The sequence below is a fragment of the Coregonus lavaretus genome, assembly GCF_964263955.1.
Source record: "Coregonus lavaretus genome assembly, chromosome: 6".
Lineage (NCBI taxonomy): Eukaryota > Metazoa > Chordata > Actinopteri > Salmoniformes > Salmonidae > Coregonus > Coregonus lavaretus.
The window spans coordinates 28,918,756-28,928,504 of record NC_139993.1 but is presented as its reverse complement, the minus strand read 5'-3'; positions in this window follow the sequence as shown (position 1 = coordinate 28,928,504).

Genomic DNA, 9,749 nt, shown 5'->3' with positions numbered 1-9,749 from the left:
TCTGCTTTTCTGATGTATCAAATACTTATGTCATGTAATAAAATGCAAATTAATTACTTAAAAATCATACAATGTGATTTTCTGGATTTTTGTTTTAGATTCCGTCTCTCACAGTTGAAGTGTACCTATGATAAAAATTACAGACCTCCACATGCTTTGTAAGTAGGAAAACCTGCAAAATCGGCAGTGTATCAAATACTTGTTCTTCCCACTATATGTCTGAGGGGAGTCTACTTGGTAGTAGTAGTAGTAGTAGTAAATATGAATGGTTGCATCATTTTATCTTTTATGTCAATGCTCGTCATTAATAGTTACGGCAAGCGTTATATCGCTACTATGTCAGTATTATGACAATGTCTGGATCCCTAAAGTCAAGTGACAGAATACAGTAGCAGTAGAATGAGTCAGTTTTCACAATAAAATGCAAATTAATTACTTAAAAATCATACAATGTGATTTTCTGGATTTTTGTTTTAGATTCCGTCTCTCACAGTTGAAGTGTACCTATGATAAAAATTACAGACCTCTACATGCTTTGTAAGTAGGAAAACCTGCAAAATCGGTATTGTATCAAATACTTGTTCTCCCTACTGTAGGTTATTTTCACCAACAATCTAATACCGACTGGGTCTATAAAAAAAGGATACAAAACACATCTACAGATGGCTATATTGGTCCGCTAATACAGGACTGGTAAAGGCTTTACTTTTGTGAAATTTTTTTTCTCCAATACACACATTTGGAAAGTATTCAGACCCCTTGACTTTTTCCCCATTTTGTTACGTTACAACCTTATTCTAAAATGGATTAAATTGTTTTTTCCCCTCACACACAATACCCCATAATGACAAAGCAAAAACTGGTTTTTAGATACCAAAAAAAAACTAAAATATCACATTTACATAAGTATTTAGACCCTTTACTCAGTACTTTGTTGAAGCACCTTTGATAGCGATTACAGCCTCGAGTCTTCTTGGGTATGAAGCTACAAGGCTGGAAGTTTCTCTCTCCCATTCTTCTCTACAGATCCTCTCAAGCTCTGTCAGGTTGGATGTGGAGTGTCGCTGCACAGCTATTTTCAGGTCTCTCCGGAGATGTTAGATCGGGTTCAAGTCTGGGCTCTGGCTGGGCCACTCAAGGACATTCAGAGACTTGTCCCGAAGCCACTCCTGCATTGTCTTGGCTGTGTGCTTAGGGTTGTTGTCCTGTTGGAAGGTGAACCTTCGCCCCAGTCTGAGGTCCTAAGCGCTCTGGAGCAGGTTTTCATCAAGGATCTCTCCCAAGTTCTCTCATGTCACCCCGCTCCTCCGCACACTCCACTGGCTTCTAGTTGAGGCTTGCATCTACTACAAGACCATGGTGCTTGCCTACGGAGCTGTGAGGGGAACGGCACCTCCTTACCTTCACGTTCTGATCAGACCCTACACCCAAACGAGGGCACTACGTTCATCCACCTCTGGCCTGCTAGCTCCCCTACCTCTACGGAAGCACAGTTCCCACTCAGCCCAGTCAAAGCTATTTGCTGCTCTGGCACCCCAATGGTGGAACAAGCTCCCCCACAACGCCAGGACAGCGGAGTCACTGACCACCTTCCGGAGACACTTGAAACCCTACCTCTTTAAGGAATACCTGGAATAGTATAAACCCCCCCCCCCCCCCCCCCCATAAAAGAAGAAAATAAAAAAATTGGTTGTCCCACTGGCTATCATAAGTTGAATGCACCAATTTGTAAGTCTCTCTGGATAAGAGCGTCTGCTAAATGATGTAAATGTACTTTGCTCCGTTCCTCTTTCCCTCGATCCTCACTGGTCTCCCAGTCCCTGCCGCTGAAAAACATCCCCACAGCATGATGTTGCCACCACCATACTTCACCGTAGGGATGGTGCCAGGTTTCCTCCAGACGTGATGCTTGGCATTCTGGCCAAAGAGTTCAATCTTGGTTTCATCAGACCAGAGAATCTTGTTTCTCATGGTCTGAGAGACTTTAGGTGCGTTTTGGAAAACTGAAAGTGGGCTGTCATGTGCCTTTTACTGAGGAGTGGCTTCCGTCTGGCCACTCTACCATAAAGGCCTGATTGGTGGAGTGCTGCAAAGATGGTTGTCCTTCTGGAAGGTTCTCCCATCTCCACAGAGGAACTCTGGAGCTCTGTCAGAGGGACCATCGGGTTCTTGGTTACCTCCCTGACGAAGGCCCTTCTCCCCCGATTGCTCAGTTTGGCCGGGCGGCCAGCTCTAGGAAGAGTCTTGGTGGTTCCAAACTTCTTCCATTTAAGAATGATGGAGACCATTATGTTCTTGGGGACCTTCAATGCTGCAGAATTTTTTTTGGTACCCTTCCCCAGATCTGTGCCTCAACACAATCCTGTCTCGGAACTCTACGGACAATTCCTTCAGCCTCATGGCTTGGTTTTTGCTCTGACATGCACTGTCAACTGTGGGACCTTTATATAGACAGGTGTGTGCCTTTCCAAATCATGTCCAATCAATTGAATTTACCACAGGTGGACTCCAATCAAGTTGTAGAAACATCTCAAGGATGATCAATGGAAACAGGATGCACCTGAGCTCAATTTCAAGTCTCATAGCAAAGGGTCTGAATACTTATGTAAATAAGGTATTTCTGTTTTTTATTTGTAATACATTTGCAAACATTTATTTGTCATGATGGGGTATTGTGTGTAGTTTGATGAGGAAAACTGTGTATTTAATCCATTTTAGAATAAGGCTGTAACGTAAAGAAATGTGGAAAAAGTCAAGGGGTCTGAAAACTTTCTGAATGCACTGTATATATATCTATATATATATCTATATATATATATATATATATATATATATATATATATATATATATATATATATATATATACAGTACCAGTCCAAAGTTTGCACATACCTACTCATTCAATGGTTTTTCTATATTTTTACTATTTTCTACATTGTAGAATAATAGTGAAGACATCAAAACTATCAAACAACACATATGGAATCATGTAGTAACCAAAAAAGTGTTAAACAAATCAAAATATATGTAAGATTTTAGATTCTTCAAATTAGCCACCCTTTGCCTTGATGACAGCTTTGCACACTCTTGGCATTCTCTCAACCAGCTTCACCTGGAATGCTTTTCCAACAGTCTTGTAGGAGTTCCCACATATGCTGAGCACTTGTTGGCTGATTTTCCTCCACTCTGCGGTCCAACTCACCCCAAACCATCTCAATTGGGTTGAGGTCGGGTGATTGTGGCGGCCAGGTCATCTCATGCAGCACTCCATCACTCCTTCTTGGTCAAATAGCCCTTACACAGCCTGGAGGTGTGTTGGGTCATTGTCCAGTTGAAAACAAATGATAGTCCCACTAACCAGATGGGACGGCGTATCGCTTCAGAATGCTGTGGTAGCCATGCTGGTTAAGTGTGCCTTGAATTCTAAATAAATCACAGACAGTGTCACAATTTGTGTCACAATTGTCTTGAACGCACTGAAGTCAGATTTCCGAGTTCCGAGTTGTTTTGAATTGCGGCATTTCTACCGCTGTTCTTGTTGCACTAGCTCCCTACGTCATCCCTACAAGCGTTCTTTGATTTGCCAGATACTCTACACGACCACGTTCTGGATACGCCAAGCACAAAGAGGGACTGATCGAACAGCCAATGGAAAGGTAAAAGCTAAATGCCCACTCTGCCGGGCTCAGCAAGGAGAATGCGAGAGAGAGAGAGCAGGGTTGTACACCGAAGTTACACATAGTCGAATTCAATACGTAAATTCCAAAATGCTGACAAATACTGAAATGTAATCGATTACAAATTACATGACCCTCCCCTGGACTAAATAAAAAAAGACTAAACCCTCCCCTGACTGAAATTAAAAAAGCATGACCCTCCCCCCTTTTCCTCTGGGTAAAAATGGTGTAAATTTCGACCGGTCCCTAAAACATATTTTATAATGTTCTACCTAATATACACAAGCACAATCATGACCAAAACCTCCAGCCACCTGAACAGTTTCTTTCCCCGTGCTGTGGCCCTTACCAACCAGCCATCTGGTCCATAGAGACTAAAGGACTATGCACTCTATGCTGCACACCGCATCAAGCCATCTCTGAAGGGCTGACAAAATATATGCACTATACTACATTTGCACTCTGTTCATCTCTCTGCTTTTAGATATATTCATATTGATACTGTAAAATTGCACTGTACACTCTTAGAAAAATAACTCTTCCCCATAGGAGAACTCTTTTTGGTTCCAGTTAGAACTCTTTTGTATATCCACATCCTCTTATGGTTCTATGCTCACTCTACCTATTTGTATATAATGTATGTAAACTTTGTTTAAACTCTGCTGTCTGTATTCTGTCTCTAAATGTTGTCTATCACTAGCAGCACCATATCACCAAGTACAATTCTGAGTGTGCAAATGTACTTGGTGAATAAAGGTGATTCTGATTCTGATATCACTACAGTGAAAGAGGTGTGATTGGCAAGATGTAGGTCCAGTTCCATGATGAATGAATAACTAGATTTACAAAATGATTAGAAAAATAAATGTGAATAGTGATTAGGGAAATTGTCTGCAAAATTAAATACAGCTACCAAGACTTGAGGCTTCTCGGGACTCCAGATCCACCTGGTGCGTGAGGTCACTGCTTTGTGAATAACTGGTATGTGGAGCTACTGAAATAACAAGAGCAGATAAGAGAGAATACCTTTACAACGGTTAACTAAAAATAAGAAGTTGTCAAGCTGTTTATACTTCGACATATCATGCATGCATTCCTTGAAAGCGTTAAGACCAACCGGTGGCTAAACGGGATCTTCTGACAAATTCAGGAATTCAATTCCCATTTAGGTCTCGTTACCTCCAACGGGTCTTAGCTCCTTGATGGTTCCTTTTTTCTTTCCTCCCTGAGATGTAGATGAACAATACATTTCAATGTTGTAAACAGAATGAGTGTAGACACAACACTGTGTGATAATCTGGTAGGCCTATCACTGGACATTACCATCTGGGTCTCCAATTCCTCAGCAAGTTGGGTCAGAAGTTTACATACACTCAATTAGTATTTGGTAGTATTGCCTTTAAATTGTTTAACTTGGGTCAAACGATTCGGGTAGCCATCCACAAGCTTCCCACAATAAGTTGGGTGAATTTTGGCCCATTCCTCCTGACAGAGCTGGTGTAACTGAGTCAGGTTTGTAGGCATCCTTGCTCGCACACGCTTTTTCAGTTCTGCCCACAAATGTTCTATTGGATTGAGGTCAGGGCTTTGTGATGGCCACTCCAATACCTTGACTTTGTTGTCCTTAAGCCATTTTGCCACAACTTTGGAAGTATGCTTGGGGTCATTGTCCATTTGGAAGACCCATTTGCGACCAAGCTTTAACTTCCTGACTGATGTATTGAGATGTTGCTTCAATATATCCACATAATTTTCCTTCCTCATGATGCCATCTATTTTGTGAAGTGCACCAGTCCCTCCTGCAGCAAAGCACCCCCACAGCATGATGCTGCCACCCCTGTGCTTCACGGTTGGGATGGTGTTCTTCAGCTTGCAAGCAATCCCCTTTTTCCTCCAAACATAGCGATGGTCATTATGGCCAAACAGTTCTATTTTTGTTTCATCAGACCAGAGGACATTTCTCCAAAAAGTAACTATTTGTCCCCATGTGCAGTTGCAAACCGTAGTCTGGCTTTTTGATGGCGGTTTTGGAGCAGTGGCTTCTTCCTTGCTGAGCGGCCTTTCAGGTTATGTCGATATAGGACTCGTTTTACTGTGGATATAGATACTTTTTTGTACCTGTTTCCTCCAGCATCTTCACAAGGTCCTTTGCTGTTATTCTGGGATTGATTTGCACTTGCATCAAAGTACATTCATCTCTAGGAGACAGAACACGTCTCCTTCCTGAGCGGTATGACGGCTGCGTGGTCCCATGGTGTTTATACTTGCGTACTATTGTTTGTGCTGATGAACGTGGTAACTTCAGGCATTTGGAAATTGCTCCCAGGTACACCTCCAATTGACTCAAATTATGTAAATTAGCCTATCAGAAGTTTCTAAAGCCATGAGATCATTTTCTGGAATTTTCCAAGCTGTTTAAAGGCACAGTCAACTTAGTGTATGTAAACTTCTGACCCACTGGAATTGTGATACAGTGAATTATAAGTGAAATAATCTGTCTGTAAACAATTGTTGGAAAAATTACTTGTGTCATGCACAAAGTAGATGTCCTAACTGACTTGCCAAAACTATAGTTTGTTAACAAGAAATTTGTGGAGTGTTTGAAAAACGAGTTGTGTGTATGTAAACATCCGACTTCAACTGTAAGTAACAGGGGCAGGGATCACTGAGGTCCATGTGTTATTGTCATGCTTAGTCAAGTTAGAGATGATTCTGAAGTATTTTCCTCCTAAGTCATGGAACTGGGTGACGTCAACAGTGTTGTTCAGGTAAGGACAGAGACCTCTATCCAGGACCTGTGTAATAACTGCCAGAAAAGATGGTCTGAACTCAGCAATAGACACCCACAAAGATGGCCCACAATAGACAACCACATACCACAACCATAGACACTTCCACAGCATTTGATTAAGGCAGCGCTGCTCCAGTGGTCTCAGGAGTCCCTCGCAGGTTAAAGGGGCCATCTGGGAGCCGCCCACTGAGAGAAGACCCAGGACAACAGTGACGCACATCGCCAGCATCATACAGTATCTCAATATGTCTCATTATAATGTCTCAACCCACTGGGCACGCACTGGCTGAATCAATGTTGTTTCAACTAGTTTGTCAACGTATTGTGACGTGATATCAACGTGGAAAATACATTGGATTTGAAAAAAGTAATCAACCAGTACCTTTTTCATCTAATTTTAACCAGCTTTGTAAACATTGAAATTAGTGTAAAACTTCAACTTAAATACATTGTTACATCAATCTAATTTCAACATAATCATCAGAACTACAGGATGTATACGTTGAAATTGCGTAGACAATCCCACATAGAAACGTAAAAAATCTTTTTAATCCTGTATTGAATTGGGTGGTTGAAATTATGTTGAATTTTAGATTTGTTTAAACATATTTTATTTGACCTTTCAATGTTGATAGTAAAATGGTGTGTTTGACTCAACGCCATTGTTTGAACGTCATGCTATCAACCTAAATAAAGAGGTATATTGAAATAAAACGTTTAGCTACAGTCAATGCGTTCTGCCTGAACAGTGACGTCTACGAGGGGTAATGCACTTCAGTTAGAACAAGTCCACCATCCAAATGTCTACCTTTGCATACCCTGCTACGCTTTAGGAAAGAAGATGTGTTCTTTTCAGCCGAGCTATTATGACAACACATTTAGACATTGATCAGCTTCCATACTCATTTGCGTAGACTACCTAAATAACGTTGAATAGTTGAAAGTAACTCCTCTACATTTTCTTACACAAGCTGTATGTGAATGTAAATTCGGAGTGAGGTTGGGTTGATGAAGGCTATATTGACATCTGATTTACCCAACAAAGGACACCATCATTTAAACTTGTAGCTAGGTATACTATCATTCATCCATGGGTGACTGGATCTTTGGAAGTTTAGAAGTAGTTACCATTAGCGCTATAAATATGATGCTAAATTCATGATATTAATAATCCACTTTTATCTTTGGATATTGTCTTGTATATGAAGGCTGGTTGGTTGATTTCAAATGTAATCTACAAGTTATTAATATGTTGGATTCACATCTCTATCTCAACCAAAAATCTAAGTTGAAGAATAGGACTAAATCAAATCAAACTTTATTTGAAGTGCATTTAAAAAGTTTGATTTGATTTAGTGCTATTCTTTAACTTAGATTTTTGGTTGAGATGGAGCCATGAATCCAACATATCAATAATGTATTTGTAGACAAACTGCTTGGATAGTATATATACTCAATATTATGAATAACATATATAAAAGACAATATCCAAACGTAAAAGTGTATTATTAACATAATGAATTATATGGCTAGTGGTAACTACTTCTAAACTTCCAAAGATCCAATCAACCATGCTTCATGTTGAAATGATGGTATCCTTTGTGCAAAGCAGATGCCACTGTAGCCTACATAAACCCAACCTTACTCCTAATTTTCTTTCACATACTGCTTGTGTAAGAAAAGTTAGAGGAGTTACTTTCAACTAGTCAATGTTTAGGCAGTGTATGCAAATGAGTATGGAAGCTGATCAACATCTAAATGTGTTGACACGATGGCTAAGCTGAATCAAGCACAGCTTGTTTCCAAAGCTAAGCAGGATATATATATAGAGGGAGGCATCTGGATGGTCGACTTGTTATGACTGAAGTGCATTACCCCTCATATACCAGTAGGCGTCAATGTTGGCTTCCAATTTTATTTCAATGTACCTCTTTATTTAGGTTGATGGCATAACATTGAAACAATGACATTGATTCAAACATACCACATTACTATCGACATTGAAACAAGGTCAAATATAATGTCTTATCAAATATGAAATTCAACATAATATCAACCACCCAATATATATATATATACAGTGCCTTCGGAATGTATTCAGACCCCTTGACTCTTTCCACATTTTGTTATGTTACAGTCTTATTCTAAAATTGACTTGAGATGTTTCTACAACTTGATTGGAGTCCACCTGTGGCAAATTCAATTGATTGGACATGTTTTGGAAAGGCCTGTCTATATAAGGTCCCACAGTTGACAGTGCATGTCAGAGCAAAAACCAAGCCATGAGGTTGAACAAATTGTCCGTAGAGCGCCGAGACAGGATTGTGTCGAGGCACAGATCTGGGAAGGGTACCAAAATATTTCTGCAGCATTGAAGGTCCCCAAGAACACAGTGGCCTCCATCATTCTTGAATGGCAGAAGTTTGGAACCACCAAGACTCTTCCTAGAGCTGGCCGCCCGGCCAAACTGAGCAATCGGGGGAGAAGGGCCTTGGTCAGGGAGGTGACCAAGAACCCGATGGTCCCTCTGACAGAGCTCTAGAGTTCCTCTGTGGAGATGGGAGAACCTTCCAGAAGAACAACAATCTCTGCAGCACTCCACCAATCAGGCCTTTGTGGTAGAGTGGCCAGACTGAAGCCACTCCTCAGTAAAAGGCACATGACAGCATGCTTGGAGTTTGCCGAAAGGCACCTAAAGACTCTCAGACCATGAGAAACAAGATTCTCTGGTCTGATAAAACCAAGATTGATCTCGTTTGCCTGAATGCCAAGCGTCACGTCTGGAGGAAACCTGGCACCATCCCTACGGTGAAGCATGGTGGTGGTAACATCATGCTGTGGGGATGTTTTCCACAATTCTATGTGGAATTTTCAACTCAATTTCAACATATCCATAGTTCTGATGATTATGTTGAAATTAGATTGATGTAACAACCTGTTAGTCAGGTTAAGTTAATGTGTTTAGGTTTTACCCTAATTTCAATGTTTACAAAGCCGGTTGAAATTAGATGAGAACAGTCCGGGTTGATGATTTTTTTTTCAAATATATTTCCACAATATGTTGACAAATTACGTTGAAACAACGTTGATTCAACCAGTGTGTGCCCAGCGGGATGTTACCACTGGACATATGGAGCTGAACAGATAACCTTTTTGATTTGCAGTAGGGGGAATTGCATTGAATCAAATGATTAATGTACAATTATTTAACACCAGTAAGAGAGGGGTTCCCCTAGTGATGTTGATGATGTCAATTATGCCACCACATCAGATGTGGGGT